This window comes from Euprymna scolopes, chromosome 12, assembly GCF_053919585.1.
Source record: "Euprymna scolopes isolate OS-2025 chromosome 12, ASM5391958v1, whole genome shotgun sequence".
Classification (NCBI taxonomy): domain Eukaryota; kingdom Metazoa; phylum Mollusca; class Cephalopoda; order Sepiida; family Sepiolidae; genus Euprymna; species Euprymna scolopes.
Genome location: NC_136493.1, coordinates 372080 through 397170, shown reverse-complemented (window position 1 = coordinate 397170; position 25091 = coordinate 372080). Strand labels below are relative to the sequence as shown.

The window sequence follows — 25091 nt, the reverse complement described above, 5'->3', positions numbered from 1 at the left end:
CATTTTGAAATGTCTAACAATAATTAATTTAGTCACCGAAAAGTAAATAATTAATTTACTCACAAATTGAAGAGAAAAGGTCAATAAATAATATATTCAAATTTAAAACAAAAAAAAGTACTGTTTTTTTTTTAGAAATTTACCTGTAACGTCCGAAGTTTAAAACCTTTTTTTTAAAAAAAACACGTTGCTTTTTTTTTTTTTTTTTTTTTTTTTTAATGAAACCTTGGTCCTTGCTCCTTTAATTGAAAAAAAAAATTGGGCTTGAATTGCATTTTCGAAGAGTTATAAGCTTGGAAAGATGGAGTGGAATTATTCACTATTTTCACGAAATTTAGACATTGTAAATAGGAACATAACAGCAGAGCCAGAGCGCTTCTACAGATTTGGGACGAGATTTTGTAGGCAATAAATAGTTTTCAGATAAAAAAAATACAAAAAAACAATGCTTTCTACTGATTTTTTGTCAATTCTAATAAATTACAATGGTAGCGTCCAAATTATGTAATCGAAATTACCTGGATATTACTGAATTATTAAACAAAACAACTTTAATCGCCGCCATCTTGTTTAAATCAAAACTGAAAAGTAGCTCCCTTTTAACTCTGCTGTGTCTTACGATCATTTTCATCAAATTTTATTTCTTATTTTCTTTAAATAATTTTCTACCTTATAGATTTTCGTAATTTTGTGATATAATCATCTTAAAAATAAAAGGAATACGTTGATACCATTGTTTTCATGCGAAATCCAGTATTACGATTTCCGAAATTCCGTCTCAATAGTCACTATAAATAAATATATAAATATAAGTTACGTCGGCGCGGCACTTTTACACTGAGTGTAAAAGCGCCGCGCCGACGTAACTTATATTTATATATTTATTTATTTACTTATTTTAAGAAAATGATATTTTCAAATAATGAAAACATTTTTTACACGGGCCATTTTAAATAAGTTAAAAGCAAAATTTGAAAAATATTAAAATGTCTTCGGCCTTCCTTCACTTATCGATAAAAAACAGCAAATTTGATTTTCGAAAAAAAAAAAAAACAAACCCAAAAAGTACTGGATCAATTTTTGTAATTTTTTAAATATACCATCCGCATTACGTGACAAATAGGCCCACCATTATTATTTTTTTTTTTTCTTCAGTTTATCACCATAAGTGTCAATCTGAATAAGCACTAGTTTTCGCGTCATAATTACTGGTAATATTTTGTCATTTTTTTTCCTGCACACACACACACACACACACACACACACACACACACACACACACAACCGAAAATTAATTCACGGGAGAAAGTTTCTCTCATCTTTTATTCCTTCTCCCCATTAAAATATTGCAATAAATAAAATAATAATTTTACCCATAATATTCATCAAAGACATCACTGTTGTTTCAAAATGATTTATTTAAATTTCTTCCTCTTTCTTTTTCTGCGAACTTGGTTTTTTCGTCGCCATCTTAAAACGTTGACTTCCACTCGTCAACTTCGTCACGTTTTAATTCACGAACATAACGTAATCTTTTTTTTTTTTTTGTCCCTGGAAACAGATAATCCATTTGAATGCAAATTGTGAAACAAAAAGTAAGTATTACTAGAATTTGATTGTTTTGGGTGGTTCTTTTTTTAATACGGGACGCGACTGAACCATTCAGTTTTCTCTTTTGTTTTGATGTCAAAGTGTTTAAACGTTTGAACCATAAACAATTCTTCATCTTGAATTTTATACCATTACAAAACAAAACTAAGGAATAACTAAATTTTAATGAAGTTGTCAGTATTCATAGGAAAAAAATGATTTAAGAATACGACACCTCTAGTTTTTAGCGGAATTATATCTTTTCTAATTTACAAAGTTAGAAAAATTGGAATCTTGTGTTATCTTTGAATTCAGAAAATGTTATTTTTTACAGTCGATTTCTTTGCCATTTGGCTAATTTTATTTCTCTTTTCCCCTTCCTCATAGTCCTGCCTTGATTTGCTTTTATTTGCACCATATTTCAAAATGGTTCATGATGCGTGCCGGAAGGTAGAAGTCTACCCGTAGGTGTATCACTGATACACTGTATCAGACATTTGGGTGGATTTTTGATACCCCTAACCCGAAACTGCGAATAAAATATAAAAACACTCGTAATTTCTCCTTTTAAAGTGGGTTGTTTATTTTCTTTATGGAATATACTTCCAAAAGGTGAAAGTGCACTGGGGGTTGTTCAATCTGCAAAGGGTGTTTATTCCGAAAGCCGTTCTTAACATGGGGAGGTTGGGGGTATATTCCGAAAGGCATTTTCTCATTTTCAACCTCCTCGTAATCAACTTTTTAAAGGTAAATCTTCGGGTGGTCCCCCACCCCCCAGTGCACTTTCACCGTTCCAAAATAAACTATTAAAGTTATTAAAAAAATAATAGAAATATTATCTTTTATTAAAAAAAACAAAAAAAAAAAAAAACTGGGTACAAAATGCGGCCATTTTTTTTTCTTTTTTTTTACGTAATGAAATCGATTGAATTTTACGAGTTAAATAATTTGCAATTTTTAACTTCAAAAATCAAAATTTTTCTATTGGTTAAATTTTTACGATATTTCCAGGGTCAATGTGAAATTTTATGCTCTTTCCAAGAAACCAAATATAATATTTTGGACAAACGTTTTTTGTTAAATTCACCCCCCCCCATTTTGAAATGTCTATTAAAAATTAAATAATTAATTTACCCACCAAAGTTTAATATATCGCAAATTGAAGATAAAAGATCAATAAATAAAATATTCTAATTTAAAACAAAACAAAAAAAAAAGTGTTTTTTTGAAATTTACCTGTAAGGTCCAAAGTGTAAAACCTTTTTTTTTTTTTTTTTTTAAACCACATTGATTTTTTTTTTTTTTTTTAATGAAAGCTCATGTTATGCTTATATCGTCAAATAAATACTGGACGGTGACGGCAATTTTTTCTATTACATTCAATGTTTTCTTTTTTTAGGTGTTTTAAAAAAAAATCACTCGATAAAGTAGAAAGAAAATATAATAATCAAAAACTCGTGTATTTTATTAAGAGAATTGAAAAAAAAATTGGTTTATTGGATTATTTGTATAACGGCAAAAAATTATAAGTGAATGTGTGCTTTTTTTTTAACTACAGAGGACCAAAAATATTAATTTTGATTAACAGCAAGCAATAAAAAAGAGACATTAATTATGTCCTTTTGACGAACTCGTATTTTATCTTTTCGAAATAATGAGGAGCAGCGATTTTACCGAATGGTGCAAACCGGGTTACGAAAATGCGATTTTCTGCTACCCTTGCTTAAAAAAATCCTTTTATTTAAAAAATACAAATGAATATAAAATATAAATATGGACAATTCTTAAAAATAAATAATTGAAGCACCCATTGCTTGATTTTTTTTACAGGCAAGTGATTTTTTGGCATTGATATATATTTAATAGATTTTGGTATCAGTTAGAAAATTGTTGAGGTTAGTGAAATCTCTTTTTTTAGAAAACCGATGGAAAAAAAAATATTGTATTTTTTCGATTAAATGTTTCATTATTTTAAAATTTGGTCTTTCCTCGTTTTATTGAAAAAAAAATTACGGTTTGAAATAAAATTTTCATATTGATTATAAGCTTCGAAACAGAGACATTCTAATATAATCAGACGTTTATTCCAAGTTTTCAATGGCAGCTTCTGGTACTCCTAGCCTAGGAGCACTTATAGCACCAAAACTCTGATCTAGGGGAGATAACCAGTATAAAAGTAGCAAAAATAAGCATATTTTGCGATTTGAGACGCTTATTAATTAACGTAGACAAAACAAAAGGAAACAACCTGTGACAATGAAAAAACGGTGCACGTTTGTTACCACGCTATTTTAGAAATAGTATTTTCAAGTCAAATTCATGTTTTATGATATCTTTTATATTAAATTATAAAGTTAAAGTACAGAATAGTTAAAAAATATCCCCCTCTCCATGTTAAGAATGGCTTTCTAAATAATGTAATTATTTCAGCACGGTAACAAAAGTACATAAGTACCAAAACTTAAAAATTTTTTAAAAATTTATTTAAGTAATATACTTAATATCTAAAATTTCTTTATAGTCGTATCTACTGTAAATATGTCCATATTTATATCTAACTAGCATTGTTACTCAGCATTGCCTGGGTGGAAGTGAAATTTGGTTTCAACAGAGCTGCTATACTAAGGATATTGAGCACCCCCAGAAGAAAACAGAAGAAATTTCGGCAACACCTCTAAAAAAAAATGCATCAAAACAACTTTTCTTTCAATCAAAAAAGAAGTGAGTGCTCGTGTGACTGCAAAAAAAGAATTAGTTGCAGTAAGCAGGCTTGAACCTTAAATGTGAAAGAGGAAAAGAAGGGAAAAAGCTAATGTGCTAGCTACCATGACAACTTATGACGTCATGACCCTTCAAAATAAAGTTTTTTAAACATACATTCAGTTTGCTAGGCATATGTGACTTGCAAAAATCTTGACACAAAAAGTGACCCCTTCTTGCAAGAAATAGTCCAGTTGAACACCACAGAATTAATTTCTTTTTCTAATTTTCACATATTTTGTGTCTAAATGATCGATCTTTCAGACGTTGCTGGTTTCGACCTGGTCCTATGCATCTGACGAAAGTATAAGCAAGATATACACACATACATACATTCACACACATTAACAGACATGTTAGATTTTTATTATAGATTATGCATACAGAATTCTCCATAGCTTATGAAGTATAATGTTTGTCAGCGATGGCGCTTGATGTTTCCATTCCAACTCCACCGTCCACCGCTCTCCGTCAAATTCGGCTCAGAAGTCCTGATCTTTGATCGACAATTTTCTTTCCTCCCCGGCCTTGTTGATCCCTCTGGGGGCTTTCTCCGTCACCGCGCACTCAGCTAGTCTGAACCTCACGTTGTCACATGTGATGGTAACACCTCCAAGACAGCATATAACATCCATTCCAATGATGGCTTGGACGCCAGGCACCAGGCGATCAGTGACAATTGCATGAACCCTCATCCGACGTTCAGCAATATCAATAGTGACGGTCTTCCTCCCGCGACACTTCACTCGCGACCCATCGAATGCCACTACTTCACCCTTCCCTTTCCATCTTCCGACCAGTGTAGTGTGCACCATGGTAGTGGTGCAGCCAGTGTCAATCAGGGCCATAACTTCCCGTCCTTCCACCGCAATCTTCTGTTTGGGCATCTGCTGCGGGTATGCCTCTATTCTCGAATCCGGACGGCCGCTGGCGCGTCGGCCTCCCCTCGCCAGTTTCCCGAACTTGTGCATTTTACCACTAAATGGCCTCCCCGATTTCATTTGTAACACACTGTCGGTTGCAAGAACTTCCTGCAGTCTCTTCTCATGTGTAGTCCCCCGCATTCGAAGCATGCGATCCCCGGGTTTGGCAGATTCCTTCCCTACCTTTGCTGTCGTTCCTCCAGGCTCCGTGGGCTGGGTGCTCACCAAGATTTTTGCAGTTTTAAGCAGCTCACTCACATCCAGCATCTCCACTCTGCTGCAACCTTTTCGATATCTCTTCCGGGAACCCGGTAACAAAAGTCATCTTGACTACGAAACTCGTGGCGTGTCCCCTGATGCCTGACAACTCAACCAATCTCATTTCGCGTAGACATCAACAGATTCACCAGTCCACCTCTTCTCTTTCAACTTATTAGAGGCCTCGAAAGGCCCCTCTGCAAAAGCTTCGATCAGTCGACCCTTGATGGCATCTGCGTCACCCTGTTCCCGCTCGCTGAGCTCCAAATAGAGGGCCAGTGCGTCCCCTTCTAGAAACAGTGGTATTACTGCGGCCACATCATCCAGCCTCTGAATCCTTGCTACAAGGTCCACTTTTTTAAGCCACACCACCACATCACCGTCACCATTAAAAGGCTTAATCATGTTGCTTAAGCCTGCGTTGGCCATTGCCGAATAAACTAATATATGAACAATATTTTAACCATATATTAACTCCTTTCTTAAAGCAGTTACAAATTAGATGCATCCACTGCAAAATTTTTTACTTACCCCCTATTTTCCAGTAAGAATGAAGTGGAAAGCATAGTAATATTCTATTCAATTATTTTAAGGTGTGTAACTTTTCAGTAGATATTTAACCTTTAGTGCTAACTCAATTAATCATAGCTACCCATGCAGGGTTGCAGACATACCTGGTTTAGGACCCAGACATGGGGCAAACCCTCCCAGTGCTGATGGACCTGTAGATCTTCTCAGGTCATCCATCTAGGAAAAGGAAAACTCTGAAGGTAAACCTGTGCTACTGATCTTATACGTCTGGGCACTAAATAAAGAGGAAGGGAGCCCTATTCAGTCCTGGTCAACAACTTTCATAGAGTTCGTGACTCAAACAAATTACCAGTTTGAAAACCTAAACTGCTTAAGGAATATATATATATATATATATCCTATCACTCAGCTTTGATACTCCTTCTTTGTCTATTAACCAGGAACACAGGTGCGATCACAGGGACTCAACAGAAACACCCAATGAGTGACCTTGTTTCCTGACTAGTGCAATGAACGCCGTTCCTCACTCCTGACACATTCCTATCCCCTAAAACTGAGCATTTTCGGGGTGCTTGAGTGACATATATGCCAATGCAATTGGATTGGGATAATTTTTGTCTTACAGGTTGAGGGTACCAGTTTGATAGTTTGTCTGACTGCTGTATTCTGACTGACAGTACAGGAGACCTAACTCTTTGGTAGTGCTTAGAGCAGCTGCTCTATATTCAGTTGTATAATATTGGGATGGTTGTAGTGCCATGTCATGCATGAAAATGACTGTACCCACATCTGATGGGCTTTCCTGGGGGCACAATTCTATAAGTGAAGAGTTGTGTTGTATGTTTAGTATTATACACAACTACTTTGTCCAGCACTTATCACCCTTTAACTCAAACTTTTAAATAAAATAAAATAGCAGTTAAATCAAAAATTAGAATCAAACCAGGTGTAAACTCAAACAAAACCAATTTGCCTCCTCTCTTGAGGATTGCATTCACAAATATCTGTGGACTTAGAACTAATTTTGATGATGTTGAATCATTTCTCCTAACAAACATCCCGGATAAATTGGCACTAAGTGAAATAAGCCTACACTCCTCTATTCTAACCACTTTAACATGCCTGGCTATCTTCCACTTTGCTGTAAGGACTCAGACAGACATATGCATGGATTTGGAGTCTATATTCGAAACAACCTCCCCTTGACTAGAGAATCAAAACTAGAATCAGATGACTAGGCCTTTATGTGCTTTAAATTTACCCTGCAACATAGCGTTAGCTACTTATATTTTTTCTACTGCTCTCCGTCGACCCGGGGCTGTCCCTTGATATGAGCACACAAGTACATGTATTTGGTGACTTTAATGTCCACTACAGTAATTGGCTTTGTTTCTCTACTTACACCGATGCAGCTAGTAGCATAAAACATAGCTTCTCTATATCTCATTCATGTTTCCGAAATGTCCTAGATCAGCAAGATCAACAAGCCTCACTTCTAGATCTATTTCTGACCACAGTTCTAAATGATTGTGTTCTGAATGCCCATAACTCACTCAGAAATGCTGATCACTGTGATAATGTTAGAAATCATCCTAAACACTCGACCCAAAGTTGAAGTGCCATTGCTCAAAGTAATAAGGTACTATAAGAAGGCTGACTGGGAAGCCATCTGGGATCTCATCTGAGATGCCTCATGGGTAAATATCTTTCCTCTTCTTGCAGAACAAGTGTGTAAATGAGGCCACTGAATGGTTCAAAGGGGCAATTGAAGCACATGTTTCCATAGCAAACTCCACTTTACTCAATTGTTTATTTCTACTTGCGCAGCTGCCATTAGTCAAAGGCAGCATACATACCACAGATTTATCTGACATAAGTCCAGTACAAACAGACAAAAGTTTATAGAAGCTAGAAGTAATTGTAAGAAAAAAATAGTGATAGGTAAAAGAGAATATACCAAAACCACCAGAAAACACATAGAAGCACAAAAATTAGGAACCCGTAATATCTGGAAAATCTAAATCAGTGTAGTAAATAATTGGCAATCAACAATTCCCCCACTATACAACAATCATGAGGTTGTTTGCATGGCAACCAAGATGACTAACATGCTTGCCAGTCGGTTTATGTCAAACTCTACATTGGACCCAGCAAACCATTCCTTCCTTGATTTTCCTTTGCGGATAGACACCACACTAGATGATCTGTAAATAACCAATTCTAAAGTGCATGATATAAAAAACCTAGACACCTCAAAAGGATGTGGACCTAATCTCATCCCGGTTGTACTATTAAAAAATGCTCTGCTGAGGTTACTCCTGTTCTTTCCAAACTTTTTAACAAATGCATTAACGAATCTTACTTTCCTGTCTGCTGGAAAACTGCTTCTGTGATACCAGTTTACAAGAATTCTGGTGAAAGAACTGACCCATTAAATTATTGCCCCATTAGCTTCCTCTTTCTTGTCGTTAAAATATTTGAATCTTTAATAAATCAGGCACTAGTCCACCAACTCATAAATGATAAACTTTCTGACCGACAATATGGATTTAGGCACTCTTGTTCTAGTGCAGATATCCTTACTGTAATCTCTGAACATATATAGCATACACTATACAAAGCAGGGGAAGGTAGGGCAGTAACCCTAAATATATCTAAGGCTTTTGACAAGGTATGGTCTTCTCGTAAAAATCAGATCCTATGGTATCACTGGAAGAATGCTTAATCAAATGCTTCTTAAATAAGAGAAGAACCCAGGTTGTCTTCGATGGTCATCTAAACAATATTATATAAATGCGGTTGTACCTAAGAGATTGTTCCTTGGACCTTTATTATTTCTAATATTTATAAATCTCTTCCCTGATAAAATTGTCTTTGAGATGGGTATATTTGCTGATGACACTGCACCCTATGACAGGTATGAAGGGAAAACAAATGAACACATATTTAAGGCAATGGCAGAAACCCTAGATGAAGACCTCCAATTTGTAGTGGAATAGGGACAAAAATGGATGGTAACATTCAATGCTGTCAAGACTAAGCTTATTTCCTTTAATAATTACATGAAACCTTCTCAATCACTAATAGCTACGGCTAATAATACATTACCTGAAAGTACTTTGTTCAAACTCCTTAACTCAATGTTCACAAGGAATATGAGTTCGAACAGATATATCAAGGGCATTGCTGTGGCTGCTGTGAAGGAGGGCTCTCTCTACCATGCTAACTGTTACGCCTGAAAGTATCCTGTACCTCTACAAGGCCACCATTCGCCCATGTATGGAGTATTGGTTCACATTTGGGTTGATGCATCTGAATTTTAATGTAACTTCAAATTAAGATCTTAACCCCAAAACTGCTCATTCTCAACCACTATCTATGTCTCAGGATAGTTGTATGCTAAACCTTTACTATCATCAAACAATATGATTTGATTTACCACTATGTTTGAAAGATGACATGTATTCACTTTTTTAAACCGTTTAATTTAATACATAATTTCTTTCATAAGACCAACTTCAGCAAACTGGCACAATTGACATGAGATTTTATTATATGAAGCCCTTCAGCATCATAAAGCCAGTTTCAGCATATTTCAATAACCATTGAGGGGTTTGATGTATTGATCATTGTCTATATTTTGTATGCACCTGTAAGAACATTTGATGACCATACAGTGATATTAACTGACAAAAAAAAATTCTATTTTCTTCTAATTAGTTGGGCATATTTCTGAAGTAAGAAGTTAAATTTGAAGAATGTCAATTTTTTCCATTTCATTACTTTCTATAGATGTAAGCTAAGCCATGAATTTATTGACAAACGTATGCAAGTAATTATAATTCCACAAAAGACTTTGCACACACATAAAACTCTAGTCACCTTTGACATGATCTCCTCTGGCTGCAATGCACTTGTTCTACCATTCCAATAACTTCTAGAAAGCCCCATGGAAGTCTTTTTGTGTGAGCATGTCGATGACCCTTGTCACAGCCTCTTTTATCTTCCTAATTGTCTCATAAGAACAGCCTCTAAGGTTCTTGAGCTCAGGGAATAACCAAAAATCACAGGGAGCAAGGGAGGATGAGGAACTGTCTTGATGCCCATCTTGGTCAAATAATCTGTGACAAGGATGACGTCGTAGACTGGTGCATTCGCACAAATTTCTGCATCTTCAGTTCCTTGCAAATAATTGTGTGTGTTCAGTTTCCATACTGACATCAAACTGTGCACTTATTGTCTGTCTAGACACACGGTGGTTCTTATCCATGAAATTCTTTATTTGGCTAATCAACTCTGGTATTATGATTTACTCCTCCCATGCCTCTTCTCATCCCTCACAGGCTTCCTGCCTTCCTTTAATTTCTTTTGCCACTCAAAAACTGATGTGTAATTCATGTAAGGTGATCCAAAAGTGGTCTGAAGCATTTCATACGTTTCTCTGATATTTATTCCAAGTTTAAAACAGAATTTTATTGCATATTGTTTTTTGAACATGCCCTCACAACCAGATTGCATTTCTGAAAATTCACCAGCTATTACAATCAGGCTTTAGTAAGATGTATTCCAATTCCTGCTGTAACTGTTTATTTGAACTTGAAATCATAAAAATTAGTCAGTTATCTCATAATATGTATAGCAATAACATACTGAATTTCAAGAGTCTACAACAATTTGAAATGCCTGTATAAAAAAGTTTGGAAACTTACTTAAGGCACCTCGTACATATATATTTTTATTGATTATCATCATTGGGACTTAGTTTTCTTATCTGGTTGCAAAACAAAATAATTCATGAAGCATTAAAGATATTTTGCTGCAATTTTTCTTTATTTAATATCAGCATTTCCTCTGTTTGTAGGAAAACTAAAAATGTATGAAATAATTTATAATCTCCAACTGTTTCTTTCCATTGTTATCGGCTTTTTGTTATATTAAAATGTTTCTTTTTCCTCATATTATTTTTCAGTTTTATCTGCATGGATCAAGACAAATTATTGCAGCTATACTTTTAGAAGTGTGAGGTTACTTTGGATCTGATCATTAATTCCTGTGTTATCCTTTAAATTTTCAGAAAGTCATTTTCTTTTATTTAGATGTACGTGTAAATGTGATTTTAAAAAGTTTCTTTTCTGCTGTGATAGACATAGAGAGAATCTACCTCAGAAACGGGCGAGAATCTGTCTCGGCAGCAGACTGAAAGACAGAAAAAGAAAAAAAAGAGGCCAAGATGGTGGCTGTTGTCTTTTAAAGCCTCTGGTCACACATAGATCTCGTGCAGTCTTGTGTGGTATATGCAAATTGGGTGTGCCCGAAACATTATAAAAGGTGAGTTATTGGGAGAAGTGGGAGAAGTGTTTAAAACATGCAAATAGAGAACGTCGATGTGTATCTCGTATTGTGAACAACAAACTCTACCTGACTCAACTTGTGACTAGTGAACCTCTGCTTGACGTTTTAACCAAAAAGTTTTCTTGTTTTGCGTTAGACAAAGACTTCTGATACATCTGCTCTGTGGCATATAATTATTTGTAGAAAAACACTTCTCAACTCTTTTTCTGGTGTTACATAATCTTGAATGTATTTTACCTAATTTGATTATACAGATTCTAATCCTGTCATAATTCTATTCTTGATACACTACATTTTTAGTGAGAAACTGATCACTGTTAGTAGACTGTGACTGCATGAATTGTCCAATGCCTTGAAATGTGCGGTCACAACATAGAAGTGTCATGCAATCACGACATTCCAATGTCTTGAAAAAGAAAAGCGAACACACTACCACAACTTCCTTAATTTATTCAACAATGCACTAGCTCATGTTCGATTCACTAAACTATAATATCAGCTTCAAATCAAAGTTGTCTGTCATAGTGTTGGAGTGGAACCCCTACAGATTCTGACGATGGACTATTTCTGGTGTAATTTCTGGTAAACAAGTTCTGCTTTCCAGTCAGTCTGGACTCAAGACGCAGACGGAGAGAGTTGTAACATTACTTGTCCTTTAATTGAGAAGAGTTCCCACTCAACTAACATACTTGTCAGTATTTCTGGTTATATATTATTCATTTTACTATTTCTGAATCTTATTATTCCTTTCAACATTTACACCACAACAAATAGTGACAACAAGATAACTTGTAATATTTGCAAGAACACTTATCAAAGTTATGAGTCCGCTATATTGTAAGTAACTCTTTTGACTGGCACGTAATGCATGTGAATGTTCTTCATTTAGGCAAGACTTCATTATAAGCTCATCATTATTCATTACTAAAGGATATTAGAAGCAATGATATAATTGACTACCTATATTTTATGTAGATGTATAACTAAAGTTCTAAATTTTTCACCAAAATGTCAGTCCATCATTTATTTGATTGAAAACACATCTAATTCAATTACTGAATATTTCTTCACATAAAACTAATATTAAAAAATAAACATGAAGAAGATAAATCTAACAATATATTATTTCCCTTTGGTCAACTCCTACATAAAACATTTTAGCTTCTTTTTGAGTTCATGACTTAATTCTTGTTACTCATAAAATTATGTGAATCCAAATTTGGTTATACAGATAGTTTTGTCCAACCGATGAGTTAAAATTATAAAAAAGAACGATGGCACAGATTAGACTGATTTATTACACTTGTTGCAAAATATAAGTTAATGTCATCATATTTCTCTTTTCACAAAAAAAGAGAAATTAATAAGATTATAAATAAAGACTTCTGTTTTGGCTGTTGACCTACATAGTTGAAACATTGTTGCATACTGGTGTGTATAAATAACGAGTCCATTGATGTGTATGTATAATATCTAAAAACAATACAGTTCACAATTTCCTATATAAACATTTTATATATAATGCGGCTGTTTATTTTATGTGTGTTTCTCGTGTTTAGTGGCTGTGTATGCATGTGTATCAGTGTTTAGATATTCCACGAATGGTTTGCCAAAGGCAGACAATAATGTACAAGAGACAGTTTTTTAATGGAATGAACAATATTTTTTCTAGGGGCGCATAATTGTTTCTTTGGTTCCCATTTTCTAGGTACTGTGAATACTGTAAGAGGATTTCCTCTGAAAGAAAACGCCATATGCGAAATTAGTATTTTCAATATAACATTTACTTCCTTGATGTTCTGACTCTCAGAATTGACACACCCTTTCCTGTTATTTCTACATCGCTCTAATCTCTTAATCATAATGCTTCTATGATTAATGGACAACTAACTCTCCAACTGAATAACTCTCAGTCGTGTGTTCTCTCAATATATAATCAATCATTTCTTTGTTCGTTAAAGCAAATACAACTATTTATAAATGTTTTAAAATATGAAATATTTCATTAAGAGAAAGAATTTTACAAAAGGGATGCAGGAACAATAAGAAAAACGGGAATGAAGTTAAGCATAAAATAATTGTTTCAAATAAATTTTAAAGTCGCAATAAATAGATTCAAACATCAAACAACGAGATCATTCCTTATTGTCTAGATTATCTTATTGTTACTAAATTATATATCATTGTTTATGAACTTTAATTCAAATCTATTTATTGCAACTTTAAAATTTATTTGAAACAATTATTTTATGCTTAACTTCATTCCCGTTTTTCTTATTGTTCCTGCATCCCTTTTGTAAAATTCTTTCTCTTAATGAAATATTTCATATTTTAAAACATTTAAAAATAGCTGTATTCACTTTTGGCTTTACTTTTGGCAATGCGCTGCTGCCTGAGAGTCCAATATTTACCACACCTTATTTACCTCTTTTTAAAAAATGTATGTACAATTTTCTTCTTAATCCTTCCTCTTATAAGAAACAATCCCCACATTTTTTTTCACACTTACCTTGGCTAAGAAAAGAAACAAACCCCATCCACATTATTTCCAGGCCAACACCTTTCAGTTCTTTGAATGGCATTTTTTAAGCTTTAATTAGACTTTCCAGCCTCATGGTATTTTTTCTCTGGCTATAGGTTCTACTTTCTATGAACGATATCAGCTGTTCTTTCAGCCACACTTTTACCATAGTTAATCAGAGGCTTCTTTTGTCTCACCACACAATTCGATGACATCTCTCTCATGGGTATTAATACCCCTAAAGCCCTTCATGCATGCCCTAGCACATTGATCACTAATGGTCTATTAATACTCATTACGTTTGAGGGTGAAAACAGAAAACTTCTGCATACAATATCTGTAGTGATCAACCTCAAATTAAACAAGGTGCTTGTTTTATTGTACTGATTCACTCAGATTTCCAAGACTGGAATCTCAGCAACCCCAGCACAGATCTTTGGAAAACGTCATTTTCCAAATATAACCCTTATTTTTAACCATCCCTTTAGGCTGAGCAAGAAGAAACGTGTTACTTTAACACTTACTATTGTAATGCAGCAGTGTGTGAAAACTTTCCCAATGTCCCCATCAGAGTACTCCAAGAGTTCAACACTAGGGTCATTTAAAATGCATACTCGTCAGAATGATTTAATATGGTACCTTCTTATCTACACTATCAAGGTCTACCCCCCCCCCCCCGTGTGAACAAATAACTCTATAATTCTTGTTTGGGACTACACAAAAATTTGTTCGTTAAATCTAATAGCATTACAAAGCATCATAATTGTCAAAAATCCAGTCCAAAACCAGGAAAAATCATAATTTCCATATTCGAAGTATGTCCTGAGCAAAAAATTCAATTATGCTACTCCAACAAATTTAATATTCTGATTCACAAATACAAACATCATCTAATTTTTATAACACCTTTTCACAAAATTATCGATTCACTCAAACTCAACAAAAGCAACTGTCAAATTTTTTATGACATTTGCATGTTTTTTTAAAAATAATTCTTCGCCTTTCACTCTGAGCGTCGAATTTTAAACAGTTTCAGTTATCTTTTAAACAATTTGATTCAACAATTTCAACTGTTGCATAGAAAACTTCTTTTTCACCCTGAATGCAGTTTACAATATAAAAATAGGCATTTCTCTGTTTTCCAAATGAGCATGATAAGCACACAGAAACTCATTTTTTTGGATTGTATTAACAATGTATCTATTTATAAATGAGACTGTTTTTCATTCGTGCATGTATGTTGGTAATCCGTCTCTGCTTTTATTTTTTTTATTTCTATCTTTATTTCATTTCTTTTTTCATAAAGCCCAAGTTGTTCATGAACTACAGTCCGTTACAGATTAATGTGAAGTCCATGGTCACCATGGCAGGAAATTCATGTTGTATACTGGTGTGTACAAATAACGTCTGTTGATTTCCACATCAATATATTTTATAATTGTTTATATAAACGTGCTGTATATATAATACAAGGTCAGTTTTTATTGTCCAGGTCATCCCATTATTATAAATCATTGTTTATGAAATTAAATTCCAGATTTATTTATTGCGACTTGAAAATTTATTTGAAACAATTCTATTATGCTTAACTTACATTCTTGTCTTTATTATTGTTCCTACATTCATTTTGTAAAATTCTTTCTCTTAATGAAGTATTTCATATTTTAAAACATTGTACAATCGCTATGTTATCTTTTGGCTTTACTTTTGGTAACTTGCTATTGCTTGGAAGTGCAATATTTAACAATATCTTTCATTAGGCAAATTTAAAAGTACTGTCTTCACCTGAGAGAAACATAACATATGTTGTGAAAAAATTTATAAAGCTTTATCTTGAAATTTATCTTTACTGTTTATATTAGACAAATTACTCTCTAGCTCTGTATAGAGACGTGTTATCAAACTACTATATTCTAGCCTTGCTCGCATGCAGTGCACACAGAGACACAATGCACAACACCCTCAAATTTGAGACATATATGGTTATCGCCCCTTATTTCAAGAGTTTTATGTTTAAACTGATAGGTGGCAATATCAATTCCTTTCTCTGTTTATCTTTTTCTTTTCACCTGGATGCTATCCGTTATGGATGTGTGGAGGTTTCTCTACTCTTGTTCCTTTCTTATAATTCTTATACCAGTCGCATGTATTAAATTTACACAGTTTGTAAGTTCATATTTTTCTGAGTGTTGTTTCTTTTATTGTTGTCTGTCCACTGCTTTTGTCCTTCTCGATTTTGGAGACAGCATTTAACAACGTCCACAACACTGATTGACATTGAAAAACAATTTTGTTTGACAAAGAACATGTATAAATCTCTTGTCTTTACTTGAATTGTTTATATTTGCAGAATCTTCAACAATCAAACAAAAACAGAAATACATGTATAATTGGATTTGAATGGATCGTCATTCCCTTGGTGACTTGAATATGAAAATATGCTATAAATTTCTTGATGTAAATTACCTAAAGTTAAAATTCCGTTTTAAGCGCATATGTATTTCTTTTTCTGTTAGTATATTCAATAGAAAACTCACTGTATAATCTATTGCAAGTGGAAGGCATTATACACTGTCATTTGTGAACCTTTTAATAAAGATGAAATTTCAGAATCCATAGTATTGAAAAAATAAGCAAACATTCTTATAATGATGAAAACTGACATGATTGGTTCATCTTTTTGGTTATAAAAAGTATAGTTTTATTAAATTATTTTTAAAGAATCTTAAGTCAAACCAAATTCTGTGAATCCCTGTACATTCTTCTGTTCATATGTAGAGTTCTGTTTCCATCCTAAATGAACAATATGGAAAAATACAGGAAAAACAATTGTACAGACACAATCTCAAGTATTTTTACTTCAAATATGAACTTACAATCTAATACTAGAGAAAAACCATCTTGTGAAATATGCGGCTATTCATCCTCCAAAAAATCTAATATGCTGGAACATATGCGAACACATACTGGAGAGAAACCATATTCTTGTGAAATATGTAGTTCTTCTTTTGGACGTAAATCTCATATGGTTATACACATGCGAACACATACTGGTGAAAAGCCATATTCTTGTGAAATATGCAGATCTTCTTTTTCAATGAAACATTCTATGCTGAAGCATATGCGAACACATACTGGAGAAAAGCCATATTCTTGTGAAGTGTGTGGCCGTTCTTTTACACGGAAATCTTTTATAGTTAAACACATGCGAACACATACTGGAGAAAAACCATATTCTTGTGAAATATGTGGTTCTTCTTTTACTCAGAAAAGTTCAATGTTACAACATATGCGAACACATACAGGAGTGAAGCCATATTGTTGTGAAGTGTGTGATTTTTCATTTACATTGAAGCATCATTTGTTGCAACATATGCAAACACATTTCGGCGAGAAACCATATTCTTGTGAAGTGTGTGGCTCGTGTTTTTCACGCAAAAATCATTTGGTACAACATGTGCGAACTCACACAGGAGAGAAATTATATTCTTGTGAAATATGTGGCTCTTCTTTTACAACAAAAGCATATATGGTTATTCACAAACGAACTCACACTGGAGAAAAGCCCTATTATTGTGAAATATGTGGCTCTTCATTTATGCGCAAAGATCATATAGTAAAACATATGCGAACTCATACAGAGGCCCCTTGATTTCTGAGAACTTCGACAGAAGTAAAATAAAAAAAAAGTAGAGTGAAGAACTTTGAAGCCTATCTAACCAGTATTCCTGGCAAACTAAGTGCAAGAGAGATCTAGACAATTGCGCTTAAGCGGACAATGAAGATCCTGAAAAGAACTCTGCTGGAGTAAATAAAAAGTGGGTGAATGTTTGCAGCTAATGTGGCTGCCCCATATCCAGCTTAGCCCCAAAACAAGACAAAAAAAGAGTGAAACCATATTCTTGTGAAACATGTGGTTTCCTCATTTACACAGAAGCACCATTTATTGTGTTATATGCGAGCACATACATGAGAAAAACCTCCGCTGGACAATCTGTAAAAGACTAAGCATCCAATGTAGCAGCAAGTCCTGGGAACAGCAACTTAATAAAACTGTTGGAAATGAGAAATACTCCGTACATTAGGACCATGGAATCCCTACAGTCACCTACCTTGAAAATGCTGCTGTCAAACCTGACATAGTAATATGGAATAAAAGAGTGGCAACCTGCGTAGAAGTCAGTGTTCCTAATACTGGATGCCAGAACAGAGCTGAAAGAGAGAAGCAGAATAAATATCAATGTATATGAAGAGAAACTGGAATCTTAGGGAGATATCAATCATCTCGGTGATTATAGCTGCTACAGAGCTTATGAAAAACTTTAAGACCTATCTAACCAGTATTCCTGGTGAACCAAGTGCAAGAGAGATCCAGACAATTGCACTTAAGGGGACAACGAGTAAAAGAGCTCTCAGTTGAAGTCAATAAAAGGTGGGTGAATCTTGGCAGCTGGTTTGGCTGCTTTCAACCCAGCTTGTAATCTCAAAATAAGGCAATTAAAATAAGAGATAAATCATATTCTTGTAAAATGTGTGGTTCCTCGTTTACAAAAAAATAAAATATGTTAGTGCATATACAAACACATTTCCATGTCTAAATTACCTTCTAGAAACTATATTAAAGTGTCTTTGGTATTTTGGTACAAAAGTTTAAGACAATCTGACATGAGGATACTTTCTATACAAGTAAACCCTGAACAAATATTCAAAATAATATATAAGTAAAAACCCAAATAAAATGCTCTCAACAATACATGAAAATATTGTACACTTTCGTGATGTTACCTCAAGTAACATCACTTAGGAGGATCCTACACCGGACCAGATGAATTCCTGTACTAAAATCTTTTAAAACAAGAAGACCACAAGAAAAATATACTATAACATAATTCAGTATTCCATTGGTGAGAAGAACTTTAGTGTTCTTCATTTTTTTACTAACTGAACGCTTTTAGATTAAAGTAGAATATTAATTGAACACTTGGATATCTATGTGTCTCATGAAAAGCATGTATTAACTCCAGCAAGGGAACTTCGAATTCTGAAAATTTACACTGGAATAATATTTAAAAAATAGCGAGAAATCATATTTTTATAAAGTGTGTGGCTCTATCTTTCAACGAAAGCTGATATGGTTAGTAATAAGCGAATATATATGCAATTCATACAGCTTTCTCAAATGGAGTGTCTGAATTAGAAAATTGAAAAAGCGATACGATTTATGAATACTGAATAAAAATCGGAGTACTAACAAAATGTGTCTGTGCACCTAACAAGATCCAAATAATCAACCACTCTGCTCTTCATGAATAACCTTAAGCTGTATGCCAGCTTGGACACTGATTTAATTGACACATGCAGTTTGTACCTACTTTCTCTAAAGATATTGGAATAGAGACTGGTCCAACAAAAATGCTAATATGAGGAAAAATTAGCTGAGAATATTTACATCATGTAAGAAAAAATTGTAAAACAACTCACAAGAAAGAAAGTAACTGCCATTAATTAACTAAATTGGTTACAAAATGACATTGAAAGCCTAGACACTAAATCGAGGTAAATGTTGCCTCTGCAAAAATAGTAATGTACATAAACCAATATCTACCATGTTTGTATATGCCAGAGGAGCATTAAGTATTGGTCTTTCAGAATTCGACAATGATTGTGAGCATCAGACAATATCTGATGATCTTGTAGAACTGAATGTTTATGATGGTATATCAACATCAGGAATATAAAATATACTAAAATTATTAATATTCATACTGACACTGTCACAATAAGTTTAAAGAAGAACAATGGATTTTAAGTAAAATTTAAAAAAATGATTTGATTTCAAATTCATCCTTGGCCTTCGGGTCAAGATCAAAGTGTAGTATCTGTTCTTCAGATGCTGCACTTCAATTTCTTGTTCTCTGTCAGTGGAGGAGAAATCCTTCACGACTGAAACAATTTTTATTTTTGTTCCTTTTCTCCACATTTAAAAACAACCCTGGTGTCTACCTCTGTCCTGTGGGGAGGCATTGTAAATAGGAACACTTGCTAGCAGCAACCTTCATATACAAGTTTGACTTGAATGCACATCTGTGTAAAGAAATTATCTCGAGAACTTCTATCAGACTACACTGATGCAAGAGGAGAAAAGCATTTTACCCAATTTTGACAATATTTCAACCGATCACAAATTTAAAACGTAAGAGGTAAAGACCCCATCTTCCTAACTTCTGGCAAAGGGAAATATGTTACACCATTTATTACATTAAAAATGTCACAATTACTACAACTGAGCTTAGACAATCAGAACAATAAATTAATGCCACTAGCATGTTGCCCATATTGAAAAGGTTAAACTCAAACAGACATTCACATGCCCCATCTACTGAAACAATAGCACACTCAGAGATCTAACAACCTTCTAGACATATCAGGGATAACCTTAAGAACTGGTCACAAAAGAAATTAGAAGCCTAGACACTAAATCGAGGTAAATGTTGGCACTGCAAAACAGTAATGTACAGAAACAAATGTCTACAAATGTTGTATCTGTCAAAGGAGAAGGAGGAATGGGTCTTTCAGAAATTGACAATCAATGATGGTGAGACACTCACAATAAATTTAAAGAAGAACAATGGATATCTATGTGTCTCATAATAATCACGTTAACTCCAAGAAGGGCGTTAGTTTTTAATCTTAAAGTATTATTTTAAAATAATTTAATTTCAAATTCATTTATATTCTATCGAATAACACCTGCTCAGCCTTCACATACAAGTTTAAGACTGAACACATCTATGTAATGGAAATTATTTCCAAACATATAGAACTTTTATCAGATTACACTGATGCAAAGAGAGATAAACATTATGCCCACTTTTGACAATATTTCATCAGATAACATTTAAAAAAACAAGAGATAAAGATCCTCATCTATCTATGCTCTGGCAAAGGGAAATAATTCTGTTATTTACACTACTTATTACAACAGAAACGCCACTATTACTAAAGCTGAGCTTTGCATAACAGAGTTATCTAACCGAGACAACCAGAACAATAGACGCCACCAACATGCTGTTCATACTGTAAAGGTTAGATTCAAACACAAATTCACATGCCTCATCTACCGAAACAACAACACATTTTCAGATTCAGTAAGTAAAAACTGTTGTATATTGACAACAAACAGCACAAGAATCACCAACCTCGTCACATATTTTACAAATGAGATGAGAAGGAAATTGTTAACATCTAACATCCAGGAGTCAAATATCAACTCACATATCTATAACATACAATATTCTCAATCATACAGTCATAAAAGACCAACATTATATGCCATTTTAATAAGAGCGCAACCAACTACACTTCAAAACTTAAACGATAAAGCCCTCACCTTTCTATATCTTGACAAAGAGAAATAATTCTTTGTTATCTCACATGTCGCATATGACACACTTAATGAATTCCCTTTCATGAAATGAAAATGAATATCTTATCCGTGGATCCAAAATTTAAACTACCCAAAACCTCTTTGCTGATCCATACAAATCCTATCATATCCTACATATTTGGTACTGTTACCCTCATTTTCTACCCTTTTATACAGGAAAGAATTGCATGTTATCTCACGTGTCACAGCTATATAACACCAGCTACTAACATGCTTCTCTCTACAACAAAGAAGGTTAAATAAAGTTATTATAAATATCGACAGTGGACTGTGTTTTTTTTATGAATTGCAATTGATGAAGCAGTCCTTACACTGCAGGTATTTTTCTGCCTTTTTCATTAAAATCTCTCAGGTCTTTGAAAAAGAGAAATATTTTAATTTCAAAGAATTAAAAAAGAAAACGTTAAAATATGTTTTAAGTAATAATTCTTACACTTTAAACTCAACAAAAAAAATTTCAAAATAACTGACAAAAGTAAACCCCAAGAAAAACGAATTAAATTTGTGTGATAGTTGGGTTATTCCTAATTTCAGGCTTTAAAGATATTATTATTATTATTATTATTATTAATAATAAAACTTACTCTAGTCCAATTGGCAAGCACCTTGCACTTAAGCTTACATTACACAAATCACTCTTAACTATTTTTAAGTTTGAAATAGTGGCGTTCAAACAAATCGGCAACAACTGTGACATTTTATTTAAGTAATCAGAAAAATAAAACGCTATTTCCTAAAATATCTTCAGAATCTAATGCCGGTTTTAAATTAAAAAAAATGCTTTTTGAATTTTACTTATTAATTTTTATTTTATTTAATTCATTCAATTTTTATCTTTTTTTTTGTATCATGATTAATAGAAGACATTACATGCATTAAAATTGTATCTTTATTCGACCATCATCCTTTTTTCTATATTTCATAAAGAGAATTAGAAATCCTTATTGAAGATAGGGTTATTGATTGCATCGTTGCACAAAAACATTTTTTCCGCAATATACTTTATTGATAAACCATTGGCGTGAAGAATATTGTTTATAAAGATCATTATTTTTTGGTTTGTTTAAGTTAAAATATTAATTGGAAGAAATATTGTTTACTTTTTATTTTTTTTTTACTCACGTTCACCCTTTACAAGGCATATCGCCACTTGGACTCTATTTGGGACCATGCCTTGGAAAGATTTACAAGATGTTGATTTACATTGCATGCTGCATATCAGTATAGTCGGGGAAGCAGGTAGCAAGAAGGGAATTCCAAAGCCTAGCTGTTCGAGGAAAGAAACTTGTAGAAGTTTTCTGGCATTTAACGACCTCAACAGTGAAGGGATGTGTGATTTTATTGCTAAGCAGGTTTGTCGCGGATATGTATGTCAAGGGGGCACAAGTGCAACGACTTCATCAGAGCAAATTCCATTAAAACATTTGTAAAACAGGCGCAGAGATGCAACATTGTGGCGATGGGGCAGGGGTTGTAACTTAGTTGACAAAGTGGAACCTATTAGATTGAAGACTCTTTTTTATAAAACATTTTTATTTAAATATTTTAAAATTGTTATTTGCTGAAATTATCGTTAGTAATAAATTTCAAATCCATTTTAATAATTCCACTGCAAAAGGAAACAAGAAAAACTGATTTTATTATTAGAAAATATAATAAAAAATGAAATCAAAACCAAAAATCAATGTTTGTATATTTAAAACCAACCGATTTTATTTTTATAATAAAAATGTAAAGGGTGAAATATTCTACTATATTATTTTTTATCAAATGTAAAAATGAAAACAAATTATTAAATTGACTGACGAATACTAATTCGTTTCCTGTTAACTATGAAACAATATTTACCTTAACATCATTGACAAAGTGTGTATGGTACGCCACACTGTCATCACATACTGTTTACATCTTAGATGTAAAATTCAATTTTACCTAAGAGTAACGAGAAAAAAGGCGAGTGACACATAACTATAATAGCTAAACAATGAAAAACAGGAGAGAAAATTCAATCCCCAGACAATCATTGAATAAGGTAGATAATGCAGTTCTGATAAAATTCTGATTTTGTTTTCATTTTTTTTTTCTCGTATTTTAAAATAGTAAAATTAGTTTCTTTTTGCAGTGGATTTATTAAAATTAAAACGCATAAGATATCAACAGTATGTGATGTCAGGATCAATTCTATTTTTCCATCTCGAACAAGCCAAACAAGAACATGGCGTCCCTCCAACCACCATCAACACCATTTTACTTATGCAATTTAACTCATCTTTCTCGAAATTAAGGTTGAACAGACATCTAAAGAAAGAAAATGTTCCACAAATATAATATACATAACTTCTATCAGACTAAACTGACGCAAATAAGATTTAATATAATATAAAACGAAAGCAAACAAATATAACAAAAGCAAAATTGCAGAATCTGCACAGCTCCTTCCACTCATATATTTAAATCAGCTTTAGTTTCTGTCTATTCGTAACACCTCAGCATTTTTATACCTTCTATAAATGACTTTAATTTACAGATCAAACAATGCTACAAACAAACTATATTAACCTTGTCTCATTTAGTCTTAATCAGACAGATTTTGCAAAACCAAAACAAAATAATCTCAAATTTCAGGAAAACGTACAAGGGTTGGCTATCAGATTGATTTCCTCAAACGCTATCTCAAACACAACGTCATACGTAACACTGTAAAACACAAGTCCGCCCACATGTTCCTACCTTACGTAACACAAAGCATTATGAGACTATATATTGGTTCTGCATGCAAAATCTGCTATAATGTGTACACTAGCTATTACATCAGAAATTTAACTATTTCTGAAGCTGAGCTTAACATACCAGAGTTATTCAAACGCCAAAGATAAAAAAAAACCCAAAAATCCCAAAAAGACAGTACTATCATCATGCTGTCTATTAATGAAAAGTTACACTCAAACAAATTCACATACCTCTTCAACCGAAACAACAACACACTCAATAAGTAAAATCCACCCAATAGCGACAATAAAAAGCACAACAATAACCAACATAGTCACATACTTAACGGATTTTCTCTCATCAGATGAAAAGCAAATTGTTAATACTGAACACTGAACATCTATGAATAATACCTTAAATTCACACATTGTGACCCAACCACCTATGATGATCGAAAATTGTCCCGGGTACCAGCAGGCAGTTTTGCTGCGCCAAAATTGTTGGTTGGATACATAAAATACAAACCTTAATAATAATATTGTTTTGCAACGGGAATTGTTGCATGGTGTTGAATAGTAATGTTTTGTCTGGGATTTAACCTTAAGGTCAAGGTTGTCAGATTTTGCCATGTGAAAATCTTGTGTTGGGGAAATAACGTAATTAATATGCACAAGTGATTTGGCAAATTAGTCAATCAGAGCGAATCAGAGTATGACATAATGCAGAGAAATTGGTTGGATGAGAAACGTAAACTCACTTACCTCCACCTGCTACCTTCCAATAAAAGGAGGTGCAGAGCGATTTTTTTTTTACACGGTGATCACCACTTATCAAGACCCGGAAGCCACTCAGGGATAAGGGTTATTGCAAGTACAGTACGTTAGTGTGGAGATTTAATGACGTGTCTACTTAAGGGGGCGGTTCATCAGGAATTTGTTTACGTTTGACTTGAAGACATCCAGGTTGTAGTCAGGTGGGAAGCAGGCGGACGGAACAGAGT

The 25091-nt window shown here is 33.6% G+C and overlaps 1 long non-coding RNA gene across 1 annotated transcript; it reads left to right on the top strand.

The window, feature by feature from the left end:
• The first annotated feature begins 1465 nt into the window (after nucleotides 1-1465).
• Nucleotides 1466-21643, top strand: LOC145291137 (uncharacterized). The gene is made up of 2 exons (XR_013869333.1): nucleotides 1466-1595; nucleotides 16286-21643. It is a non-coding gene; the product is annotated as an uncharacterized LOC145291137 (long non-coding RNA).
• Nucleotides 21644-25091: the final 3448 nt, after the last annotated feature.